Source organism: Coregonus clupeaformis, unplaced genomic scaffold (genome assembly GCF_020615455.1).
Source record: "Coregonus clupeaformis isolate EN_2021a unplaced genomic scaffold, ASM2061545v1 scaf0122, whole genome shotgun sequence".
Classification (NCBI taxonomy): Eukaryota; Metazoa; Chordata; class Actinopteri; order Salmoniformes; family Salmonidae; genus Coregonus; species Coregonus clupeaformis.
This window is the reverse complement of record NW_025533577.1, coordinates 645,273-673,032: the sequence shown is the minus strand read 5'-3', so window position 1 is coordinate 673,032 and position 27,760 is coordinate 645,273. Positions and strand designations below refer to the sequence as shown.

Below are 27,760 nucleotides of genomic sequence, written 5' to 3'. Positions count from 1 at the left end.
GGGAGAGGGTTGGTGATGATTGTAGCAGGAGTACCCTGGAGACAGGAGTTGGGAGAGGGGGGGAGGGAGAGGGTTGGTGATGGTGGTGGCAGGAGTACCCTGGAGAGAGGAGAGAATCATCAGTCTGGTTTTCCTTCAATGTATCTAATTCCAGAACATTCAGTCCAGAATTCTGTTCAGCATCGTTTATGTTCCCATTCTCCAGAAGGAACTGGGGATTATTCAGTAGACTATAGTTACATCTCTCCAGGCTCAGTAGACTATAAGATAAACATAGTTAATCACAACATGACGAACACGGAGCCAGGGTTAAACATGGGTACATCTCTGTTGCTAGGCAGGAACGTAATTGGTTCCTCTCCCTGGTGTAGTCACTGCCCTGCCTGGTATATGGGGGAAATAGGACTGTTGATTCTCTTTTCATCTGACCTGTCTTCGGGTCTAATTCCTCGCTCCTCCCTAATCCACGGCTGTCCTGCCTTATCAGTGACTGAAACCAGACTGCTGCCCTTTGCCTCTCTCCTCAGGCATAGTCCTGGAACGGAGCCAGGGTTGAACAGAGTTCAGACTAAACATGGTTAATCACAGCATGACGGGCGTTGAGACGGAGTGATACAGGAGGCTTGTATATGTTTGAGAGATTGATTATGGCCTGCCATGTTTAAGTATCGATTGTTAGGTTTGGGAATCAATTAAGGGGTCAGAACGGAGTCAGGGAAGGACTCTTATTTCTGCATGACAGGACTTGGTCCCACCACTATTGTTTCCAGACATGGAACTAGAAGGGAGAGAAGTCAGATACCGCCGTTAAGGAAGTGGGCGGAGCGGTCAAGAGGTGAAAACTGGAGACAGTGGTGGAGGAACCAGGGAGGGAGGGATTAAGCAAAAATATATGTAAAATGACTATATAAACTGAGAGCTGAGAGGTGGAAAGTCAGATGCTCTGCAGACCACGTCGGCTATATTGATTGTAATAAAGTCTATCTTAATTCTACAAAAACTCTGAAAGTACTTTGTGTTTGACTGAGGAAAAATACAATTTTCTACAACACTTGCAAGTAAGCATTTGGTTGAACGATGTATACCATGTGTATCCTGTACATATAACTAATACAACTGGAAACCGTATTAACATTCATACTGCATTTCTGATGCAAACACAAATGCAGGTCAGACACTTGTCAGGCCACAGAGAGGAGGAAGAGACATTTACGTTACATTTTACATTTACATTTTAGTCATTTAGCAGACGCTCTTATCCAGAGCGACTTAGTGAGTGCATACATTTTTCATACTGGCCCCCCATGGGAATCGAACCCACAATCCTGCCGTTGCAAGCGCCATGCTCTACCAACTGAGCTGCAGCTACTCTGCACAAAGAGAGTATTGCATTAGCCTTTCATTTTAAATGTCAAAATACATGACAGAAACCTTCTGTGCACAAAGGTCAAATATCTTTGTAAATATTCCAATCACATTGAAATCTATGGTATAATACTCATGGGGTGGTATATAGTCCAGAAACAATTGTACCATTATTAGGTGTATAGTGCCACCTAGTGTTCAACATGTATGAAAATGTGGGCAACACTAACAGTCAATGCTACTGCATATTTCCATATCAGAAAAAGTGGTAGTGTCTATTTTACCAAGATACAGAGGCAATAATGCTTTTGCTGGGAGGGTATTCTAGAACTGTGAGGGTAGGCCTATTCTAGAACAATTATGCTGCAGATAACACGACTGAAAACAAAGAAATGAGCAAGTAAGTGAAAGTGAGTGAAGTTAGTTAAGAGACATCTGTTTAAGCCAGATAGTAACCCAAAGGTGAACAGTGCCCTCTAGTGGGGAGAGATAGACATCTGTTTAAGCCAGATAGTAACCCAAAGGTGAACAGTGCCCTCTAGTGGGGAGAGATAGACATCTGTTTAAGCCAGATAGTAACCCAAAGGTGAACAGTGCCCTCTAGTGGGAGAGATAGACATCTGTTTAAGCCAGATAGTAACCCAAAGGTGAACAGTGCCCTCTAGTGGGGAGAGATAGACATCTGTTTAAGCCAGATAGTAACCCAAAGGTGAACAGTGCCCTCTAGTGGGGAGAGATAGACATCTGTTTAAGCCAGATAGTAACCCAAAGGTGAACAGTGCCCTCTAGTGGGGAGAGATAGACATCTGTTTAAGCCAGATAGTAACCCGAAGGTGAACAGTGCCCTCTAGTGGGGAGAGATTTCAAACACAGGTGCACTGCCACACCAAATGAAGACATGTATTTGTACACAATGGACTTCCTACTAGGGCACACCGCCTTAGTGCTAACAGTATAAATCTGGTTCATAGGCTCATGATTACTGCATACAATAGCTGTAGGATCAACAGAGGTATTCAGGGCAATTAGGGGGACATAAATTAAGTTACTTATATTGTCTGCCAACGCCCCTAGGACAATGTACATTTGATGCAATTTTATGACGGCTCATTGTCACAATGGTAGGGATTAACTGAGCTGGTCTTGTGTCATTGATAAGTAATTGTTTCAACGCAGCCTTGAAATGCGTGGACAGAGTCCAGGAGCCAAAATGATTTGGATGGACTCCGTCATTCCTGTAGAGTATCTTCTGTTTCCAGAAGGTGTCAAAGTCATCTATAGAAGTGATTCCAGCAGAGCTACAGTAATATTTTAGCCAGGTGTGTAATGCCAGTAGCCTGCTGAATCTTTCTCACCCACGGCCCAACGATGGTACTGGACCTGAAATGATTGGCCGCTTTTTGGAGTCTTTTAATGCTAAAATCAGTTCTTCAAAATCCATTTTCAGATATTCCGAGCTAGCCCTCCTGATGTCGTTTGACCCCACATGGACAGCATCGGAAGCAGCCTTGTGATGTCCTGTCCTCGTGCTCCTGGGTAGCACAGGGTTTTTGCATTGGGAACCGAGATGTTTCTCACAATAGAGATGCCGATGATGACAGCTGGTGATGTTGAATGGGCCGGACTCTCAGGCAGCCTCACGGTCTGATGGGGGTGGGAGCTCTGAGGATCTGATGGTGATGCTGAATGGGCCAGTCTCTCAGGCAGCCTCACGGTCTGATGGGGGTGGGAGCTCTGAGGATCTGATGGTGATGCTGAATGGGCCGGTGTCTCAGTCAGCCTCACGGTCTGATGGGGGTGGGAGCTCTGAGGATCTGATGGTGATGCTGAATGGGCCGGTGTCTCAGTCAGCCTCACGGTCTGATGAGGGTGGGAGCTCTGAGGATCTGAACCCGAGGTAGAAGCCACCGGAGAGGGAGACAGAACAGAGGACGAAGACGCAGGTACCTCCGGATCCAATCTCAAATCGGAAGCCCTAAGGAAGAAGGCGCCAGAACCTCTGGATCCAGGGCGGCAAAGCCGTTTCTGGTCTGTGTCAGGTCCGGGCTTAACATCTCTAAGGAGGCCCCCGTTGCCAGAGGGCGCTTTCTTCGACTTCCATGGCGAGTGACGTTTCTCCATGGCTTGTTGGTTGGGTCGAGAACAGCTCCATTTTCCAGGGAAGGGGGAGACCCCTTCAGGGATGGATCCCTGCTGAGCACAGGCCAGTCGGCTGTGGAGAGCCGACAAAGCGGTGACACTTCCACCAGATCTGGTAGGATCCCAGGACAGACAGCAGCTCTGGGCTTCCATGTCTCTCCCCCTATGAAGCAGGATCTGTCAGGATCCCAGGACAGACAGCAGCGCTCACAGCAGCTGAGCACAACAGAGCCGCAGGATCCAAAATAAAATAAAAGTATATAAAAAACGAAATGTATAAGGAAACACTCAGCTTTACAAAAACAATAAACCGAGGTCTCTTGTTCAGCTTTTTGTTACTGACCAACATGCTGAGGTCCCTGCTGTTATTTATTAACAGACTAAACTGAACATAAATATCTCGTGTCCAACTGATTATTGAAACAGATGAACAAGCTCATTAATGAACTGGCTACATTCCAGCCAGGGACAAAAGGAGACTGACATGAGCCTAACTACTGCTTCCAGAGCTTTTCCCTGGTTTCCCTGGTTTCCCTGGTTTCCTTGGTTTCCTTGTCCCTGTTACCTTCTGATAATATCCCAACAGGCCCTGGAGCATCCTCTCTAAACCCAGTACATAGTTAAACATTCCTAGATAAACTCTATTTGAAAAAGTTGATATTTTGTAAAACCAAGATTAGCCTTAGTGGTGGATGGAGGCATGTACTACTGGAATACTACAAAATAGCTGAAGCCAATGTATAACAACAGTCTGAAAACAATGTGTGGGAGAGGTGGAAAAATTATTGTTATCGATCAATAAAGATTACTGTAGCTCTGTTGGAATCACTTTTATAGATAACTTTGACACCTTCTGGAAACAGAAGATACTCTACAGGAATGACGGAGTCCATCCAAATCATTTTGGCTGCTGGACTCTGTCCACGCATTTCAAGGCTGTGTTGAAACAATGACTTATCAATGACACAAGACCAGCTCAGTTAATCCCTACCATTGTGACAATGAGCCGTCATAAAATTGCATCAAATGTACATTGTCCTAGGGGCGTTGGCAGACAATATAAGTAACTTAATTTATGTCCCCCTAATTGCCCTGAATACCTCTGTTGATCCTACAGCTATTGTATGCAGTAATCATGAGCCTATGAACCAGAGTTATACTCTTAGCACTGAGGCGGTGTGCCCTAGTAGGAAGTCCACTATCAGCGTTGAGACAATGACTTATCAATGACCCAAGTCCAGCTCATTTAATCCCTACCATTGTGTCATTGAGTTGTCATAATTTCGGGCAGCAAATGTACATTATCCGTTGGAAGACACAATGTAAATAACCTAATTTATGTCCCTCTAACTGCCCTGAATACCTCTGTTGATCCTACAGCTATTGTATGCAGTAATCATGAGCCTATGAACCAGAGTAATACTGTTAACACTAAGGCAGTGTGCCCTGGTAGGAAGTCCACTGTCTGCAGCTCACCCTGCACTATCAGCTCCAATATAAATAACATGAGCAAGTCTACTTCTGATACGCTTCCCAGTAAAGCATTAAAAACAATCTGCTAGTAACAGATGACATTCATATCTATCTCTGAAACTCACTTAGATAATACCTTTGATGATACTGTGGTAGCAATACATGGTTATAGCATCTACCGAAAAGACAGAAATGCCAATGGGGGCGGTGTTGCGGTCTATATTCAGAACCACATTCCTGTAAAGCTTAGAGAATATCTCTTGTTAAATACTGTTGAAGTAATACAGGTTCATCTGCCTCACCTAAAGCCCATTCTGGTGGGAAGCTGCTATAGACCACCAAGTGCTAACAGTCAGTATCTGGATAACATGTGTGAAATGCTTGATAATGTAAATTATGTGATATCAACAGAGAAGTATATTTTCTGGGTGATTTAAATATTGACTGGCTTTCATCAGGCTTCCCACTCAAGAGAAAGCGTCAAACTGTAACCAGTGCCTGCAACCTGGTTCAGGTTGTCAGTCAACCTACCAGGGTAGTTACAAACAGCACAGGAATGAAATCATCAACATGTATTGATCATATCTTTACTAATGCTGCAGAAATTTGTTTGAAAGCAGTATCCAGATCCATCAGATGTAGTGATCACAATATAGTAGCCATATCTAGGAAAACCAAAGTTCCAAAGGCTGGGCCTAATATTGTGTATAAGAGGTCATACAATAAGTTTTGTAGTGATTCCTATGTTGTTGATGTGAATAATAATTGTTGGTCTGTGGTGTGTAATGAGGAGCAACCAGACAATGCACTTGACACATTTATGAAATTTCTTATTCCAGTTAGTAATAAGCATGCACCCATTAAGAAAATGACTGTAAAAACTGTTAAATCCCTGTGGATTGATGAGGAATTGAAAAATGGTATGGTTGAGAGGGATGAGGCAAAAGGTATGGCAAATAAGTCTGGCTGCACAACGGATTGGCAAACGTACTGCAAATTGAGAAATCATGTGACTAAACTGAAGAAGAAACTATACTATGAAACAAAAACAAATGATACACTGCTCAAAAAAATAAAGGGAACACTTAAACAACACAATGTAACTCCAAGCCAATCACACTTCTGTGAAATCAAACTGTCCACTTAGGAAGCAACACTGATTGACAATAAATTTCACATGCTGTTGTGCAAATGGGATAGACAACAGGTGGAAATTATAGGCAATTAGCAAGACACCCCCAATAAAGGACTGGTTTTGCAGGTGGTGACCACAGACCACTTCTCAGTTCCTATGCTTCCTGGCTGATGTTTTGGTCACTTTTGAATGCTGGCGGTGCTTTCACTCTAGTGGTAGCATGAGACGGAGTCTACAACCCACACAAGTGGCTCAGGTAGTGCAGCTCATCCAAGATGGCACATCAATGCGAGCTGTGGCAAGAAGGTTTGCTGTGTCTGTCAGCGTAGTGTCCAGAGCATGGAGGCGCTACCAGGAGGCACGCCAGTACATCAGGAGACGTGGAGGAGGCCGTAGGAGGGCAACAACCCAGCAGCAGGACCGCTACCTCCGCCTTTGTGCAAGGAGGAGCAGGAGGAGCACAGCCAGAGCCCTGCAAAATGACCTCCAGCAGGCCACAAATGTGCATGTGTCTGCTCAAACGGTCAGAAACAGACTCCATGAGGGTGGTATGAGGGCCCGACGTCCACAGGTGGGGGTTGTGCTTACAGCCCAACACTGTGCAGGACGTTTGGCATTTGCCAGAGAACACCAAGATTGGCAAATTCGCCACTGGTGCCCTGTGCTCTTCACAGATGAAAGCAGGTTCACACTGAGCACATGTGACAGACGTGACAGAGTCTGGAGACGCCGTGGAGAACGTTCTGCTGCCTGCAACATCCTCCAGCATGACCGGTTTGGCGGTGGGTCAGTCATGGTGTGGGGTGGCATTTCTTTGGGGGCCGCACAGCCCTCCATGTGCTCGCCAGAGGTAGCCTGACTGCCATTAGGTACCGAGATGAGATCCTCAGACCCCTTGTGAGACCATATGCTGGTGTGGTTGGCCCTGGGTTCCTCCTAATGCAAGACAATGCTAGACCTCATGCGGCTGGAGTGTGTCAGCAGTTCCTGCAAGAGGAAGGCATTGATGCTATGGACTGGCCCGCCCGTTCCCCAGACCTGAATCCAATTGAGCACATCTGGGACATCATGTCTCGCTCCATCCACCAACGCCACGTTGCACCACAGACTGTCCAGGAGTTGGCAGATGCTTTAGTCCAGGTCTGGGAGGAGATCCCTCAGGAGACCATCCGCCACCTCATCAGGAGCATGCCCAGGCGTTGTAGGGAGGTCATACAGGCACTTGGAGGCCACACACACTACTGAGCCTCATTTTGACTTGTTTTAAGGACATTACATCAAAGTTGGATCAGCCTGTAGTGTGGTTTTCCACTTTAATTTTGATTAATTCCAGACCTCCATGGGTTGATACATTTGATTTCCATTGATCATTTTTGTGTGATTTTGTTGTCAGCACATTCAACTATGTAAATAAAAAAGTATTTAATAAGATTATTTCATTCATTCAGATCTAGGATGTTTTATTTTAGTGTTCCCTTAATTTTTTTGAGCAGTGTATAAAGAATGATAGTAAAAAGCTTTGGAGCACCTTAAATGAAATGTTGGGCAATAAGGCAAACTCAGCTCCATCATTCATTGAATCAGATGGCTCATTCATCACAAAACCCACTGATGTTGCCAACTACTTTAATGCCTTTTTAATTGGCAAGATTAGCAAACTTAGGCATGACATACCAGCAACAAACGCTGACAACACACATCCAAGTATATCTGACCAAATTATGAAAGACAAGAATTGTACTTTTGAATTCCTTAAAGTCAGTGTGGAAGAGGTGAAACAATTATTGTTGTCTATCAACAATGACAAGCCACCGGGGTCTGACAACTTGGATGGAAAATTACTGAGGATAATAGCGGACGATATTGCCACTCCCATTTGCCACATCTACAATTTAAGCCTACTAGAAAGTGTGTGCCCTCAGGCCTGGAGGGAAGCAAAAGTCATTCCGCTACCTAAGAATAGTAAAGCCCCCTTTACTGGCTCAAATAGCCGACCAATTAGCCTGTTACCAACCCTTAGTAAACTTCTGGTAAAAAAACGTTTTTGACTAGATACAATGCTATTTCACAGTAAACAAACTGACAACAGACTTTCAGCACACTTATATGGAAGGACACTCAACGAGCACAGCACTTACACAAATGACTGATGATTGGCTGAGAGAAAATGATGATAAAATGACTGTGGGGGCTGTTTTGTTAGATTTTAGTGCAGCTTTTGACATTATCGATCATAGTCTGCTGCTGGAAAAACGTTTGTGTTATGGCTTTACACCCCCTGCTATAATGTGGATGAAGAGTTACTTGTCTAACAGAACACAGAGGGTGTTCTTTAATGGAAGCCTCTCAAACATAATCCAGGTAGAATCAGGCATTCCCCAGGGCAGCTGTCTAGGCACCTTGCTTTTTTCCATCTTTACTAACGACATGCCACTGGCTTTGAGTAAAGCCAGAGTGTCTATGTATGCGGATGACTCAACACTATACACATCAGCTACCACAGCAACTGAAATGACTGCAACACTTAACAAAGAGCTGCAGTTAGTTTCAGAATGGGTAGCAAGGAATAAGTTAGTCCTAAATATTTACAAAACTAAAAGCATTGTATTTGGGACAAATCATTCACTAAACCCTAAACCTCAACTAAATCTCGTAATGAATAATGTGGAAATTGAGCAAGTTGAGGTGACTGAACTGCTTGGAGTAACCCTGGATTGTAAACTGTCATGGTCAAAGCATATCGATACAACAGTAGCTAAGATGGGGAGAAGTCTGTCCATAATAAAGCGCTGCTCTACCTTCTTAACAGCACTATCAACAAGGCAGGTCCTACAGGCCCTAGTTTTGTTGCACCTGGACTACTGTTCAGTAGTGTGGTCAGGTGCCACAAAGAGGGACTTGGGAAAATTGCAGTTGGCTCAGAACAGGGCAGCACGGCTGGCCCTTAAAAGTACACGGAGAGCTAACATTAATGACATGCATGTCAGTCTCTCCTGGCTCAGAGTGGAGGAGAGATTGACTTCATCACTGCTTGTTTTTGTAAGAGGTGTTGACAAGCTGAATGTACCGAGCTGTCTGTTTAAAATACTAGCACACAGCTCAGACACCCATGCATACCCCACAAGACATGCCACCAGAGGTCTCTTCACAGTCCCCAAGTCCAGAACAGACTATGGGAGGCGCACAGTACTACATAGAGCCATGACTACATGGAACTCTATTCTACATCAAGTAACTGATACAAGTAGTAGAATCAGATTTAAAAAACAGGTAAAATACACCTTATGGTACAACGGGGACTGTGAAGAGACACACACAAGGGTATAGACACATGCATGCGCACACATTGTGATATTGTTGTATGGTGGTATTAAACATTTTGTATTGTAGATATGTAGTGGTGTAATAATGTTATATGATGTACTGTTTTATATTTTGTTTTATATGTAATGTAAGTGCTTTAATATGTTTTGACCCCAGGAAGAGTAGCTGCTGCCTTGGCAGGAACTAATGGGGATCCATAATAAACCCCAGGAAGAGTAGCTGCTGCCTTAGCAGGAACTAATGGGGATCCATAATAAACCCCAGGAAGAGTAGCTGCTGCCTTGGCAGGAACTATAGGGGATCCATAATAAACCCCAGGAAGAGTAGCTGCTGCCTTGGCAGGAACTAATGGGGATCCATAATAAACCCCAGGAAGAGTAGCTGCTGCCTTGGCAGGAACTAATGGGGATCCATAATAAACCCCAGGAAGAGTAGCTGCTGCCTTGGCAGGAACTAATGGGGATCCATAATAAACCCCAGGAAGAGTAGCTGCTGCCTTGGCAGGAACTAATGGGGATCCATAATAAACCCCCAGGAAGAGTAGCTGCTGCCTTGGCAGGAACTAATGGGGATCCATAATAAACCCCAGGAAGAGCAGCTGCTGCCTTGGCAGGAACTAATGGGGATCCATAATAAACCCCAGGAAGAGTAGCTGCTGCCTTGGCAGGAACTAATGGGGATCCATAATAAACCCCAGGAAGAGTAGCTGCTGCCTTGGCAGGAACTAATGGGGATCCATAATAAACCCCAGGAAGAGCAGCTGATGCCTTGGCAGGAACTAATGGGGATCCATAATAAACCCCAGGAAGAGTAGCTGCTGCCTTGGCAGGAACTAATGGGGATCCATAATAAACCCCAGGAAGAGTAGCTGCTGCCTTGGCAGGAACTAATGGGGATCCATAATAAACCCCAGGAAGAGTAGCTGCTGCCTTGGCAGGAACTAATGGGGATCCATAATAAACCCCAGGAAGAGCAGCTGCTGCCTTGGCAAATACAATACAAATGATGGTGTTGGAGTCGTGCTTGGCCACGCAGTCGTGGGTGAACAGGGAGTACAGGAGGGGGCTGAGCATGCACACCTGAGAAGGGTGAAAACTAAAACACTACAGGGTAGGGTCAGGTTGAAAACTAAAACACTACAGGGTAGGGTCAGAGTGAAAACTAAAACACTACAGGGTAGGAGGGTGAAAACTAAAACACTACAGGGTAGGAGGGTGAAAACTAAAACACTACAGGGTAGGGTCAGGGTGAAAACTAAAACACTACAGGGGTAGGGTCAGGGTGAAAACTAAAACACTACAGGGTAGGGTCAGGGTGAAAACTAAAACACTACAGGGTAGGGTCAGGGTGAAAACTAAAACACTACAGGGTAGGGTCAGGGTGAAAACTAAAACACTACAGGGTAGGAGGGTGAAAACTAAAACACTACAGGGTAGGGTCAGGGTGAAAACTAAAACACTACAGGGTAGGAGGGTGAAAACTAAAACACTACAGGGTAGGAGGGTGAAAACTAAAACACTACAGGGTAGGGTCAGGGTGAAAACTAAAACACTACAGGGTAGGGTCAGGGTGAAAACTAAAACACTACAGGGTAGGGTCAGGGTGAAAACTAAAACACTACAGGGTAGGGTCAGGGTGAAAACTAAAACACTACAGGGTAGGGTCAGGGTGAAAACTAAAACACTACAGGGTAGGGTCAGGGTGAAAACTAAAACACTACAGGGTAGGGTCAGGGTGAAAACTAAAACACTACAGGGTAGGGTCGGGGTGAAAACTAAAACACTACAGGGTAGGAGGGTGAAAACTAAAACACTACAGGGTAGGGTCAGGGTGAAAACTAAAACACTACAGGGTAGGAGGGTGAAAACTAAAACACTACAGGGTAGGAGGGTGAAAACTAAAACACTACAGGGTAGGAGGGTGAAAACTAAAACACTACAGGGTAGGGGCAGGGTGAAAACTAAAACACTACAGGGTAGGGTCAGGGTGAAAACTAAAACACTACAGGGTAGGGTCAGGGTGAAAACTAAAACACTACAGGGTAGGGTCAGGGTGAAAACTAAAACACTACAGGGTAGGGTCAGGGTGAAAACTAAAACACTACAGGGTAGGGTCAGGGTGAAAACTAAAACACTACAAGGTAGGGTCAGGGTGAAAACTAAAACACTACAGGGTAGGGTCGGGGTGAAAACTAAAACACTACAGGGTAGGAGGGTGAAAACTAAAACACTACAGGGTAGGGTCAGGGTGAAAACTAAAACACTACAGGGTAGGAGGGTGAAAACTAAAACACTACAGGGTAGGAGGGTGAAAACTAAAACACTACAGGGTAGGAGGGTGAAAACTAAAACACTACAGGGTAGGGTCAGGGTGAAAACTAAAACACTACAGGGTAGGGTCAGGGTGAAAACTAAAACACTACAGGGTAGGAGGGTGAAAACTAAAACACTACAGGGTAGGGTCAGGGTGAAAACTAAAACACTACAGGGTAGGGTCAGGGTGAAAACTAAAACACTACAGGGTAGGAGGGTGAAAACTAAAACACTACAGGGTAGGGTCAGGGTGAAAACTAAAACACTACAGGGTAGGGGCAGGGTGAAAACTAAAACACTACAGGGTAGGAGGGTGAAAACTAAAACACTACAGGGTAGGGTCAGGGTGAAAACTAAAACACTACAGGGTAGGAGGGTGAAAACTAAAACACTACAGGGTAGGGTCAGGGTGAAAACTAAAACACTACAGGGTAGGGTCAGGGTGAAAACTAAAACACTACAGGGTAGGGTCAGGGTGAAAACTAAAACACTACAGGGTAGGGTCAGGGTGAAAACTAAAACACTACAGGGTAGGGTCAGGGTGAAAACTAAAACACTACAGGGTAGGGTCAGGGTGAAAACTAAAACACTACAGGGTAGGGTCAGGGTGAAAACTAAAACACTACAGGGTAGGAGGGTGAAAACTAAAACCTACAGGGTAGGGTCAGGGTGAAAACTAAAACACTACAGGGTAGGGTCAGGGTGAAAACTAAAACACTACAGGGTAGGAGGGTGAAAACTAAAACACTACAGGGTAGGGTCAGGGTGAAAACTAAAACACTACAGGGTAGGGTCAGGGTGAAAACTAAAACACTACAGGGTAGGGTCAGGGTGAAAACTAAAACACTACAGGGTAGGGTCAGGGTGAAAACTAAAACACTACAGGGTAGGGTCAGGGTGAAAACTAAAACACTACAGGGTAGGGTCAGGGTGAAAACTAAAACACTACAGGGTAGGAGGGTGAAAACTAAAACACTACAGGGTAGGAGGGTGAAAACTAAAACACTACAGGGTAGGAGGGTGAAAACTAAAACACTACAGGGTAGGGTCAGGGTGAAAACTAAAACACTACAGGGTAGGGTCAGGGTGAAAACTAAAACACTACAGGGTAGGGTCAGGGTGAAAACTAAAACACTACAGGGTAGGAGGGTGAAAACTAAAAACACTACAGGGTAGGGTCAGGGTGAAAACTAAAACACTACAGGGTAGGAGGGTGAAAACTAAAACACTACAGGGTAGGAGGGTGAAAACTAAAACACTACAGGGTAGGGTCAGGGGTGAAAACTAAAACACTACAGGGTAGGGTCAGGGTGAAAACTAAAACACTACAGGGTAGGAGGGGTGAAAACTAAAACACTACAGGGTAGGAGGGTGAAAACTAAAACACTACAGGGTAGGGTCAGGGTGAAAACTAAAACACTACAGGGTAGGGTCAGGGTGAAAACTAAAACACTACAGGGTAGGGTCAGGGTGAAAACTAAAACACTACAGGGTAGGAGGGTGAAAACTAAAACACTACAGGGTAGGAGGGTGAAAACTAAAACACTACAGGGTAGGAGGGTGAAAACTAAAACACTACAGGGTAGGGGCAGGGTGAAAACTAAAACACTACAGGGTAGGGTCAGGGTGAAAACTAAAACACTACAGGGTAGGGTCAGGGTGAAAACTAAAACACTACAGGGTAGGAGGGTGAAAACTAAAACACTACAGGGTAGGAGGGTGAAAACTAAAACACTACAGGGTAGGGTCAGGGTGAAAACTAAAACACTACAGGGTAGGGTCAGGGTGAAAACTAAAACACTACAGGGTAGGGGTCAGGGTGAAAACTAAAACACTACAGGGTAGGGAGGGTGAAAACTAAAACACTACAGGGTAGGGTCAGGGTGAAAACTAAAACACTACAGGGTAGGAGGGTGAAAACTAAAACACTACAGGGTAGGAGGGTGAAAACTAAAACACTACAGGGTAGGGTCAGGGTGAAAACTAAAACACTACAGGGTAGGGTCAGGGTGAAAACTAAAACACTACAGGGTAGGAGGGTGAAAACTAAAACACTACAGGGTAGGAGGGTGAAAACTAAAACACTACAGGGTAGGGTCAGGGTGAAAACTAAAACACTACAGGGTAGGGTCAGGGTGAAAACTAAAACACTACAGGGTAGGGTCAGGGTGAAAACTAAAACACTACAGGGTAGGAGGGTGAAAACTAAAACACTACAGGGTAGGAGGGTGAAAACTAAAACACTACAGGGTAGGAAGGGTGAAAACTAAAACACTACAGGGTAGGGTCAGGGTGAAAACTAAAACACTACAGGGTAGGGTCAGGGTGAAAACTAAAACACTACAGGGTAGGGTCAGAGTGAAAACTAAAACACTACAGGGTAGGGTCAGGGTGAAAACTAAAACACTACAGGGTAGGGTCAGAGTGAAAACTAAAACACTACAGGGTAGGGTCAGGGTGAAAACTAAAACACTACAGGGTAGGAGGGTGAAAACTAAAACACTACAGGGTAGGGGCAGGGTGAAAACTAAAACACTACAGGGTAGGAGGGTGAAAACTAAAACACTACAGGGTAGGGTCAGGGTGAAAACTAAAACACTACAGGGTAGGAGGGTGAAAACTAAAACACTACAGGGTAGGGTCAGGGTGAAAACTAAAACACTACAGGGTAGGAGGGTGAAAACTAAAACACTACAGGGTAGGGTCAGGGTGAAAACTAAAACACTACAGGGTAGGAGGGTGAAAACTAAAACACTACAGGGTAGGGGCAGGGTGAAAACTAAAACACTACAGGGTAGGGTCAGGGTGAAAACTACAACACTACAGGGTAGGAGGGTGAAAACTAAAACACTACAGGGTAGGGTCAGGGTGAAAACTAAAACACTACAGGGTAGGAGGGTGAAAACTAAAACACTACAGGGTAGGAGGGTGAAAACTAAAACACTACAGGGTAGGGTCAGGGTGAAAACTAAAACACTACAGGGTAGGGTCAGGGTGAAAACTAAAACACTACAGGGTAGGGTCAGGGTGAAAACTAAAACACTACAGGGTAGAAGGGTGAAAACTAAAACACTACAGGGTAGGGTCAGGGTGAAAACTAAAACACTACAGGGTAGGGTCAGGGTGAAAACTAAAACACTACAGGGTAGGAGGGTGAAAACTAAAACCTACAGGGTAGGGTCAGGGTGAAAACTAAAACACTACAGGGTAGGGTCAGGGTGAAAACTAAAACACTACAGGGTAGGAGGGTGAAAACTAAAACACTACAGGGTAGGGTCAGGGTGAAAACTAAAACACTACAGGGTAGGGTCAGGGTGAAAACTAAAACACTACAGGGTAGGGTCAGGGTGAAAACTAAAACACTACAGGGTAGGGTCAGGGTGAAAACTAAAACACTACAGGGTAGGGTCAGGGTGAAAACTAAAACACTACAGGGTAGGGTCAGGGTGAAAACTAAAACACTACAGGGTAGGAGGGTGAAAACTAAAACACTACAGGGTAGGAGGGTGAAAACTAAAACACTACAGGGTAGGAGGGTGAAAACTAAAACACTACAGGGTAGGGTCAGGGTGAAAACTAAAACACTACAGGGTAGGGTCAGGGTGAAAACTAAAACACTACAGGGTAGGGTCAGGGTGAAAACTAAAACACTACAGGGTAGGAGGGTGAAAACTAAAACACTACAGGGTAGGGTCAGGGGTGAAAACTAAAACACTACAGGGTAGGAGGGTGAAAACTAAAACACTACAGGGTAGGAGGGTGAAAACTAAAACACTACAGGGTAGGGTCAGGGTGAAAACTAAAACACTACAGGGTAGGGTCAGGGTGAAAACTAAAACACTACAGGGTAGGAAGGTGAAAACTAAAACACTACAGGGTAGGAGGGTGAAAACTAAAACACTACAGGGTAGGGTCAGGGTGAAAACTAAAACACTACAGGGTAGGGTCAGGGTGAAAACTAAAACACTACAGGGTAGGGTCAGGGTGAAAACTAAAACACTACAGGGTAGGAGGGTGAAAACTAAAACACTACAGGGTAGGAGGGTGAAAACTAAAACACTACAGGGTAGGAGGGTGAAAACTAAAACACTACAGGGTAGGGTCAGGGTGAAAACTAAAACACTACAGGGTAGGGTCAGGGTGAAAACTAAAACACTACAGGGTAGGGTCAGGGTGAAAACTAAAACACTACAGGGTAGGAGGGTGAAAACTAAAACACTACAGGGTAGGAAGGGTGAAAACTAAAACACTACAGGGTAGGAGGGTGAAAACTAAAACACTACAGGGTAGGGTCAGGGTGAAAACTAAAACACTACAGGGTAGGGTCAGGGTGAAAACTAAAACACTACAGGGTAGGGTCAGGGTGAAAACTAAAACACTACAGGGTAGGAGGGTGAAAACTAAAACACTACAGGGTAGGGTCAGGGTGAAAACTAAAACACTACAGGGTAGGAGGGTGAAAACTAAAACACTACAGGGTAGGAGGGTGAAAACTAAAACACTACAGGGTAGGGTCAGGGTGAAAACTAAAACACTACAGGGTAGGGTCAGGGTGAAAACTAAAACACTACAGGGTAGGAGGGTGAAAACTAAAACACTACAGGGTAGGAGGGTGAAAACTAAAACACTACAGGGTAGGGTCAGGGTGAAAACTAAAACACTACAGGGTAGGGTCAGGGTGAAAACTAAAACACTACAGGGTAGGGTCAGGGTGAAAACTAAAACACTACAGGGTAGGGTCAGGGTGAAAACTAAAACACTACAGGGTAGGAGGGTGAAAACTAAAACACTACAGGGTAGGAGGGTGAAAACTAAAACACTACAGGGTAGGAGGGTGAAAACTAAAACACTACAGGGTAGGAGGGTGAAAACTAAAACACTACAGGGTAGGGTCAGGGTGAAAACTAAAACACTACAGGGTAGGGTCAGGGTGAAAACTAAAACACTACAGGGTAGGGTCAGAGTGAAAACTAAAACACTACAGGGTAGGGTCAGGGTGAAAACTAAAACACTACAGGGTAGGGTCAGAGTGAAAACTAAAACACTACAGGGTAGGGTCAGGGTGAAAACTAAAACACTACAGGGTAGGAGGGTGAAAACTAAAACACTACAGGGTAGGAGGGTGAAAACTAAAACACTACAGGGTAGGGTCAGGGTGAAAACTAAAACACTACAGGGTAGGGTCAGGGTGAAAACTAAAACACTACAGGGTAGGGTCAGGGTGAAAACTAAAACACTACAGGGTAGGAGGGTGAAAACTAAAACACTACAGGGGTAGGGTCAGGGTGAAAACTAAAACACTACAGGGTAGGAGGGTGAAAACTAAAACACTACAGGGTAGGAGGGTGAAAACTAAAACACTACAGGGTAGGGTCAGGGTGAAAACTAAAACACTACAGGGTAGGGTCAGGGTGAAAACTAAAACACTACAGGGTAGGAGGGTGAAAACTAAAACACTACAGGGTAGGAGGGGTGAAAACTAAAACACTACAGGGTAGGGTCAGGGTGAAAACTAAAACACTACAGGGTAGGGTCAGGGTGAAAACTAAAACACTACAGGGTAGGGTCAGGGTGAAAACTAAAACACTACAGGGTAGGGTCAGGGTGAAAACTAAAACACTACAGGGTAGGAGGGTGAAAACTAAAACACTACAGGGTAGGAGGGTGAAAACTAAAACACTACAGGGTAGGAGGGTGAAAACTAAAACACTACAGGGTAGGAGGGTGAAAACTAAAACACTACAGGGTAGGGTCAGGGTGAAAACTAAAACACTACAGGGTAGGGTCAGGGTGAAAACTAAAACACTACAGGGTAGGGTCAGAGTGAAAACTAAAACACTACAGGGTAGGGTCAGGGTGAAAACTAAAACACTACAGGGTAGGGTCAGAGTGAAAACTAAAACACTACAGGGTAGGGTCAGGGTGAAAACTAAAACACTACAGGGTAGGAGGGTGAAAACTAAAACACTACAGGGTAGGGGCAGGGTGAAAACTAAAACACTACAGGGTAGGAGGGTGAAAACTAAAACACTACAGGGTAGGGTCAGGGTGAAAACTAAAACACTACAGGGTAGGAGGGTGAAAACTAAAACACTACAGGGTAGGGTCAGGGTGAAAACTAAAACACTACAGGGTAGGAGGGTGAAAACTAAAACACTACAGGGTAGGGTCAGGGTGAAAACTAAAACACTACAGGGTAGGAGGGTGAAAACTAAAACACTACAGGGTAGGGTCAGGGTGAAAACTAAAACACTACAGGGTAGGGTCAGGGTGAAAACTACAACACTACAGGGTAGGAGGGTGAAAACTAAAACACTACAGGGTAGGGTCAGGGTGAAAACTAAAACACTACAGGGTAGGAGGGTGAAAACTAAAACACTACAGGGTAGGAGGGTGAAAACTAAAACACTACAGGGTAGGGTCAGGGTGAAAACTAAAACACTACAGGGTAGGGTCAGGGTGAAAACTAAAACACTACAGGGTAGGGTCAGGGTGAAAACTAAAACACTACAGGGTAGGAGGGTGAAAACTAAAACACTACAGGGTAGGGCAGGGTGAAAACTAAAACACTACAGGGTAGGAGGTGAAAACTAAAACACTACAGGGTAGGGTCAGGGTGAAAACTAAAACACTACAGGGTAGGGTCAGGGTGAAAACTAAAACACTACAGGGTAGGGTCGGGGTGAAAACTAAAACACTACAGGGTAGGAGGGTGAAAACTAAAACACTACAGGGTAGGAGGGTGAAAACTAAAACACTACAGGGTAGGGTCAGGGTGAAAACTAAAACACTACAGGGTAGGAGGGTGAAAACTAAAACACTACAGGGTAGGAGGGTGAAAACTAAAACACTACAGGGTAGGAGGGTGAAAACTAAAACACTACAGGGTAGGAGGGTGAAAACTAAAACACTACAGGGTAGGGTCAGGGTGAAAACTAAAACACTACAGGGTAGGGTCAGGGTGAAAACTAAAACACTACAGGGTAGGAGGGTGAAAACTAAAACACTACAGGGTAGGGTCAGGGTGAAAACTAAAACACTACAGGGTAGGGTCAGGGTGAAAACTAAAACACTACAGGGTAGGGTCAGGGTGAAAACTAAAACACTACAGGGTAGGAGGGTGAAAACTAAAACACTACAGGGTAGGGTCAGGGTGAAAACTAAAACACTACAGGGTAGGGTCAGGGTGAAAACTAAAACACTACAGGGTAGGGTCAGGGTGAAAACTAAAACACTACAGGGTAGGGTCAGGGTGAAAACTAAAACACTACAGGGTAGGAGGGTGAAAACTAAAACACTACAGGGTAGGAGGGTGAAAACTAAAACACTACAGGGTAGGAGGGTGAAAACTAAAACACTACAGGGTAGGAGGGTGAAAACTAAAACACTACAGGGTAGGGTCAGGGTGAAAACTAAAACACTACAGGGTAGGGTCAGGGTGAAAACTAAAACACTACAGGGTAGGGTCAGGGTGAAAACTAAAACACTACAGGGTAGGGTCAGGGTGAAAACTAAAACACTACAGGGTAGGGTCAGGGTGAAAACTAAAACACTACAGGGTAGGGTCAGGGTGAAAACTAAAACACTACAGGGTAGGGTCAGGGTGAAAACTAAAACACTACAGGGTAGGAGGGTGAAAACTAAAACACTACAGGGTAGGGTCAGGGTGAAAACTAAAACACTACAGGGTAGGGTCAGGGTGAAAACTAAAACACTACAGGGTAGGGTCAGGGTGAAAACTAAAACACTACAGGGTAGGAGGGTGAAAACTAAAACACTACAGGGTAGGAGGGTGAAAACTAAAACACTACAGGGTAGGAGGGTGAAAACTAAAACACTACAGGGTAGGAGGGTGAAAACTAAAACACTACAGGGTAGGGTCAGGGTGAAAACTAAAACACTACAGGGTAGGGTCAGGGTGAAAACTAAAACACTACAGGGTAGGGTCAGGGTGAAAACTAAAACACTACAGGGTAGGGTCAGGGTGAAAACTAAAACACTACAGGGTAGGAGGGTGAAAACTAAAACACTACAGGGTAGGGTCAGGGTGAAAACTAAAACACTACAGGGTAGGAGGGTGAAAACTAAAACACTACAGGGTAGGAGGGTGAAAACTAAAACACTACAGGGTAGGGTCAGGGTGAAAACTAAAACACTACAGGGTAGGGTCAGGGTGAAAACTAAAACACTACAGGGTAGGGTCAGGGTGAAAACTAAAACACTACAGGGTAGGGTCAGGGTGAAAACTAAAACACTACAGGGTAGGAGGGTGAAAACTAAAACACTACAGGGTAGGGTCAGGGTGAAAACTAAAACACTACAGGGTAGGAGGGTGAAAACTAAAACACTACAGGGTAGGAGGGTGAAAACTAAAACACTACAGGGTAGGGGTCAGGGTGAAAACTAAAACACTACAGGGTAGGGTCAGGGTGAAAACTAAAACACTACAGGGTAGGAGGGTGAAAACTAAAACACTACAGGGTAGGAGGGTGAAAACTAAAACACTACAGGGTAGGAGGGTGAAAACTAAAACACTACAGGGTAGGGTCAGGGTGAAAACTAAAACACTACAGGGTAGGGTCAGGGTGAAAACTAAAACACTACAGGGTAGGAGGGTGAAAACTAAAACACTACAGGGTAGGGTCAGGGTGAAAACTAAAACACTACAGGGTAGGAGGGTGAAAACTAAAACACTACAGGGTAGGGTCAGGGTGAAAACTAAAACACTACAGGGTAGGGTCAGGGTGAAAACTAAAACACTACAGGGTAGGGTCAGGGTGAAAACTAAAACACTACAGGGTAGGGTCAGGGTGAAAACTAAAACACTACAGGGTAGGGTCAGGGTGAAAACTAAAACACTACAGGGTAGGGCAGGTGAAAACTAAAACACTACAGGGTAGGAGGGTGAAAACTAAAACACTACAGGGTAGGAGGGTGAAAACTAAAACACTACAGGGTAGGGTCAGGGTGAAAACTAAAACACTACAGGGTAGGGTCAGGGTGAAAACTAAAACACTACAGGGTAGGGTCAGGGTGAAAACTAAAACACTACAGGGTAAGAGGGTGAAAACTAAAACACTACAGGGTAGGAGGGTGAAAACTAAAACACTACAGGGTAGGAGGGTGAAAACTAAAACACTACAGGGTAGGGTCAGGGTGAAAACTAAAACACTACAGGGTAGGGTCAGGGTGAAAACTAAAACACTACAGGGTAGGGTCAGGGTGAAAACTAAAACACTACAGGGTAGGAGGGTGAAAACTAAAACACTACAGGGTAGGAGGGTGAAAACTAAAACACTACAGGGTAGGAGGGTGAAAACTAAAACACTACAGGGTAGGGTCAGGGTGAAAACTAAAACACTACAGGGTAGGGTCAGGGTGAAAACTAAAACACTACAGGGTAGGGTCAGGGTGAAAACTAAAACACTACAGGGTAGGAGGGTGAAAACTAAAACACTACAGGGTAGGGTCAGGGTGAAAACTAAAACACTACAGGGTAGGAGGGTGAAAACTAAAACACTACAGGGGTAGGGTCAGGGTGAAAACTAAAACACTACAGGGTAGGGTCAGGGTGAAAACTAAAACACTACAGGGTAGGAGGGTGAAAACTAAAACACTACAGGGTAGGAGGGTGAAAACTAAAACACTACAGGGTAGGGGTCAGGGTGAAAACTAAAACACTACAGGGTAGGGTCAGGGTGAAAACTAAAACACTACAGGGTAGGGTCAGGGTGAAAACTAAAACACTACAGGGTAGGGTCAGGGTGAAAACTAAAACACTACAGGGTAGGAGGGTGAAAACTAAAACACTACAGGGTAGGAGGGTGAAAACTAAAACACTACAGGGTAGGAGGGTGAAAACTAAAACACTACAGGGTAGGAGGTGAAAACTAAAACACTACAGGGTAGGGTCAGGGTGAAAACTAAAACACTACAGGGTAGGGTCAGGGTGAAAACTAAAACACTACAGGGTAGGGTCAGAGTGAAAACTAAAACACTACAGGGTAGGGTCAGGGTGAAAACTAAAACACTACAGGGTAGGTCAGAGTGAAAACTAAAACACTACAGGGTAGGGTCAGGGTGAAAACTAAAACACTACAGGGTAGGCAGGGTGAAAACTAAAACACTACAGGGTAGGGGCAGGGTGAAAACTAAAACACTACAGGGTAGGAGGGTGAAAACTAAAACACTACAGGGTAGGGTCAGGGTGAAAACTAAAACACTACAGGGTAGGAGGGTGAAAACTAAAACACTACAGGGTAGGGTCAGGGTGAAAACTAAAACACTACAGGGTAGGAGGGTGAAAACTAAAACACTACAGGGTAGGGTCAGGGTGAAAACTAAAACACTACAGGGTAGGAGGGTGAAAACTAAAACACTACAGGGTAGGGGCAGGGTGAAAACTAAAACACTACAGGGTAGGGTCAGGGTGAAAACTACAACACTACAGGGTAGGAGGGTGAAAACTAAAACACTACAGGGTAGGGTCAGGAGTGAAAACTAAAACACTACAGGGTAGGAGGGTGAAAACTAAAACACTACAGGGTAGGAGGGTGAAAACTAAAACACTACAGGGTAGGGTCAGGGTGAAAACTAAAACACTACAGGGTAGGGTCAGGGTGAAAACTAAAACACTACAGGGTAGGGTCAGGGTGAAAACTAAAACACTACAGGGTAGAAGGGTGAAAACTAAAACACTACAGGGTAGGGTCAGGGTGAAAACTAAAACACTACAGGGTAGGAGGGTGAAAACTAAAACACTACAGGGTAGGTCAGGGTGAAAACTAAAACACTACAGGGTAGGGTCAGGGTGAAAACTAAAACACTACAGGGTAGGGTCGGGGTGAAAACTAAAACACTACAGGGTAGGAGGGTGAAAACTAAAACACTACAGGGTAGGCAGGGTGAAAACTAAAACACTACAGGGTAGGGTCAGGGTGAAAACTAAAACACTACAGGGTAGGAGGGTGAAAACTAAAACACTACAGGGTAGGAGGGTGAAAACTAAAACACTACAGGGTAGGAGGGTGAAAACTAAAACACTACAGGGTAGGTCAGGGTGAAAACTAAAACACTACAGGGTAGGTAGGTCCAGGTGAAAACTAAAACACTACAGGGTAGGAGGGTGAAAACTAAAACACTACAGGGTGAAAACTAAAACACTACAGGGGTAGGGAGGGTGAAAACTAAAACACTACAGGGTAGGGTCAGGGTGAAAACTAAAACACTACAGGGTAGGAGGGTGAAAACTAAAACACTACAGGGTAGGGTCAGGGTGAAAACTAAAACACTACAGGGTAGGGTCAGGGTGAAAACTAAAACACTACAGGGTAGGGTCAGGGTGAAAACTAAAACACTACAGGGTAGGGTCAGGGTGAAAACTAAAACACTACAGGGTAGGAGGGTGAAAACTAAAACACTACAGGGTAGGAGGGTGAAAACTAAAACACTACAGGGTAGGAGGGTGAAAACTAAAACACTACAGGGTAGGAGGGTGAAAACTAAAACACTACAGGGTAGGGTCAGGGTGAAAACTAAAACACTACAGGGTAGGGTCAGGGTGAAAACTAAAACACTACAGGGTAGGGTCAGGGTGAAAACTAAAACACTACAGGGTAGGGTCAGGGTGAAAACTAAAACACTACAGGGTAGGAGGGTGAAAACTAAAACACTACAGGGTAGGGTCAGGTGAAAACTAAAACACTACAGGGTAGGAGGGTGAAAACTAAAACACTACAGGGTAGGAGGGTGAAAACTAAAACACTACAGGGTAGGGTCAGGGTGAAAACTAAAACACTACAGGGTAGGGTCAGGGTGAAAACTAAAACACTACAGGGTAGGGTCAGGGTGAAAACTAAAACACTACAGGGTAGGGTCAGGGTGAAAACTAAAACACTACAGGGTAGGAGGGTGAAAAACTAAAACACTACAGGGTAGGAGGGTGAAAACTAAAACACTACAGGGTAGGGTCAGGGTGAAAACTAAAACACTACAGGGTAGGGTCAGGGTGAAAACTAAAACACTACAGGGTAGGGTCAGGGTGAAAACTAAAACACTACAGGGTAGGAGGGTGAAAACTAAAACACTACAGGGTAGGAGGGTGAAAACTAAAACACTACAGGGTAGGAGGGTGAAAACTAAAACACTACAGGGTAGGGTCAGGGTGAAAACTAAAACACTACAGGGTAGGGTCAGGGTGAAAACTAAAACACTACAGGGTAGGGTCAGGGTGAAAACTAAAACACTACAGGGTAGGAGGGTGAAAACTAAAACACTACAGGGTAGGAGGGTGAAAACTAAAACACTACAGGGTAGGAGGGTGAAAACTAAAACACTACAGGGTAGGGTCAGGGTGAAAACTAAAACACTACAGGGTAGGGTCAGGGTGAAAACTAAAACACTACAGGGTAGGGTCAGGGTGAAAACTAAAACACTACAGGGTAGGAGGGTGAAAACTAAAACACTACAGGGTAGGGTCAGGGTGAAAACTAAAACACTACAGGGTAGGAGGGTGAAAACTAAAACACTACAGGGTAGGAGGGTGAAAACTAAAACACTACAGGGTAGGGTCAGGGTGAAAACTAAAACACTACAGGGTAGGGTCAGGGTGAAAACTAAAACACTACAGGGTAGGAGGGTGAAAACTAAAACACTACAGGGTAGGAGGGTGAAAACTAAAACACTACAGGGTAGGGTCAGGGTGAAAACTAAAACACTACAGGGTAGGGTCAGGGTGAAAACTAAAACACTACAGGGTAGGGTCAGGGTGAAAACTAAAACACTACAGGGTAGGGTCAGGGTGAAAACTAAAACACTACAGGGTAGGAGGGTGAAAACTAAAACACTACAGGGTAGGAGGGTGAAAACTAAAACACTACAGGGTAGGGTCAGGGTGAAAACTAAAACACTACAGGGTAGGGTCAGGGTGAAAACTAAAACACTACAGGGTAGGGTCAGGGTGAAAACTAAAACACTACAGGGTAGGGTCAGAGTGAAAACTAAAACACTACAGGGTAGGGTCAGGGTGAAAACTAAAACACTACAGGGTAGGGTCAGGGTGAAAACTAAAACACTACAGGGTAGGGTCAGGGTGAAAACTAAAACACTACAGGGTAGGAGGGTGAAAACTAAAACACTACAGGGTAGGGTCAGGGTGAAAACTAAAACACTACAGGGTAGGAGGGTGAAAACTAAAACACTACAGGGTAGGGTCAGGGTGAAAACTAAAACACTACAGGGTAGGAGGGTGAAAACTAAAACACTACAGGGTAGGGTCAGGGTGAAAACTAAAACACTACAGGGTAGGAGGGTGAAAACTAAAACACTACAGGGTAGGGTCAGGGTGAAAACTAAAACACTACAGGGTAGGAGGGTGAAAACTAAAACACTACAGGGTAGGGTCAGGGTGAAAACTAAAACACTACAGGGTAGGAGGGTGAAAACTAAAACACTACAGGGTAGGGTCAGGGTGAAAACTAAAACACTACAGGGTAGGGTCAGGGTGAAAACTAAAACACTACAGGGTAGGTAGGGTGAAAAACTAAAACACTACAGGGTAGGGTAGGGTGAAAACTAAAACACTACAGGGTAGGAGGGTGAAAACTAAAACACTACAGGGTAGGGTCAGGGTGAAAACTAAAACACTACAGGGTAGGGTCAGGGTGAAAACTAAAACACTACAGGGTAGGGTCAGGGTGAAAACTAAAACACTACAGGGTAGGAGGGTGAAAACTAAAACACTACAGGGTAGGAGGGTGAAAACTAAAACACTACAGGGTAGGAGGGTGAAAACTAAAACACTACAGGGTAGGGTCAGGGTGAAAACTAAAACACTACAGGGTAGGGTCAGGGTGAAAACTAAAACACTACAGGGTAGGGTCAGGGTGAAAACTAAAACACTACAGGGTAGGAGGGTGAAAACTAAAACACTACAGGGTAGGGTCAGGGTGAAAACTAAAACACTACAGGGTAGGAGGGTGAAAACTAAAACACTACAGGGTAGGAGGGTGAAAACTAAAACACTACAGGGTAGGGTCAGGGTGAAAACTAAAACACTACAGGGTAGGGTCAGGGTGAAAACTAAAACACTACAGGGTAGGAGGGTGAAAACTAAAACACTACAGGGTAGGAGGGTGAAAACTAAAACACTACAGGGTAGGGTCAGGGTGAAAACTAAAACACTACAGGGTAGGGTCAGGGTGAAAACTAAAACACTACAGGGTAGGGTCAGGTGAAAACTAAAACACTACAGGGTAGGGTCAGGGTGAAAACTAAAACACTACAGGGTAGGAGGGTGAAAACTAAAACACTACAGGGTAGGAGGGTGAAAACTAAAACACTACAGGGTAGGAGGGTGAAAACTAAAACACTACAGGGTAGGAGGGTGAAAACTAAAACACTACAGGGTAGGGTCAGGGTGAAAACTAAAACACTACAGGGTAGGGTCAGGGTGAAAACTAAAACACTACAGGGTAGGGTCAGAGTGAAAACTAAAACACTACAGGGTAGGGTCAGGGTGAAAACTAAAACACTACAGGGTAGGGTCAGAGTGAAAACTAAAACACTACAGGGTAGGGGCAGGGTGAAAACTAAAACACTACAGGGTAGGAGGGTGAAAACTAAAACACTACAGGGTAGGGTCAGGGTGAAAACTAAAACACTACAGGGTAGGAGGGTGAAAACTAAAACACTACAGGGTAGGGTCAGGGTGAAAACTAAAACACTACAGGGTAGGAGGGTGAAAACTAAAACACTACAGGGTAGGGTCAGGGTGAAAACTAAAACACTACAGGGTAGGAGGGTGAAAACTAAAACACTACAGGGTAGGGCAGGGTGAAAACTAAAACACTACAGGGTAGGGTCAGGGTGAAAACTACAACACTACAGGGTAGGAGGGTGAAAACTAAAACACTACAGGGTAGGGTCAGGGTGAAAACTAAAACACTACAGGGTAGGAGGGTGAAAACTAAAACACTACAGGGTAGGAGGGTGAAAACTAAAACACTACAGGGTAGGGTCAGGGTGAAAACTAAAACACTACAGGGTAGGGTCAGGGTGAAAACTAAAACACTACAGGGTAGGCAGGGTGAAAACTAAAACACTACAGGGTAGGGTCAGGGTGAAAACTAAAACACTACAGGGTAGGAGGGTGAAAACTAAAACACTACAGGGTAGGGTCAGGGTGAAAACTAAAACACTACAGGGTAGGGTCAGGGAGAAAACTAAAACACTACAGGGTAGGGTCGGGTGAAAACTAAAACACTACAGGGTAGGAGGGTGAAAACTAAAACACTACAGGGTAGGAGGGTGAAAACTAAAACACTACAGGGTAGGGTCAGGGTGAAAACTAAAACACTACAGGGTAGGAGGGTGAAAACTAAAACACTACAGGGTAGGAGGGTGAAAACTAAAACACTACAGGGTAGGAGGGTGAAAACTAAAACACTACAGGGTAGGAGGGTGAAAACTAAAACACTACAGGGTAGGGTCAGGGTGAAAACTAAAACACTACAGGGTAGGGTCAGGGTGAAAACTAAAACACTACAGGGTAGGAGGGTGAAAACTAAAACACTACAGGGTAGGAGGGTGAAAACTAAAACACTACAGGGTAGGGTCAGGGTGAAAACTAAAACACTACAGGGTAGGGTCAGGGTGAAAACTAAAACACTACAGGGTAGGAGGGTGAAAACTAAAACACTACAGGGTAGGGTCAGGGTGAAAACTAAAACACCACAGGGTAGGAGGGTGAAAACTAAAACACTACAGGGTAGGGTCAGAGTGAAAACTAAAACACTACAGGGTAGGGTCAGGGTGAAAACTAAAACACTACAGGGTAGGATCAGGGTGAAAACTAAAACACTACAGGGTAGGGTCAGGGTGAAAACTAAAACACTACAGGGTAGGAGGGTGAAAACTAAAACACTACAGGGTAGGAGGGTGAAAACTAAAACACTACAGGGTAGGAGGGTGAAAACTAAGCATCCCTGTGGAACGCTTTCGACACCTTGTAGAG

The 27,760-nt window shown here is 44.7% G+C and overlaps 1 pseudogene; it reads right to left on the bottom strand.

Moving 5' to 3' along the window:
* Positions 1 to 27,760, bottom strand: part of LOC121556149 — a 128,715-nt pseudogene that overhangs the window by 17,399 nt on the left and 83,556 nt on the right.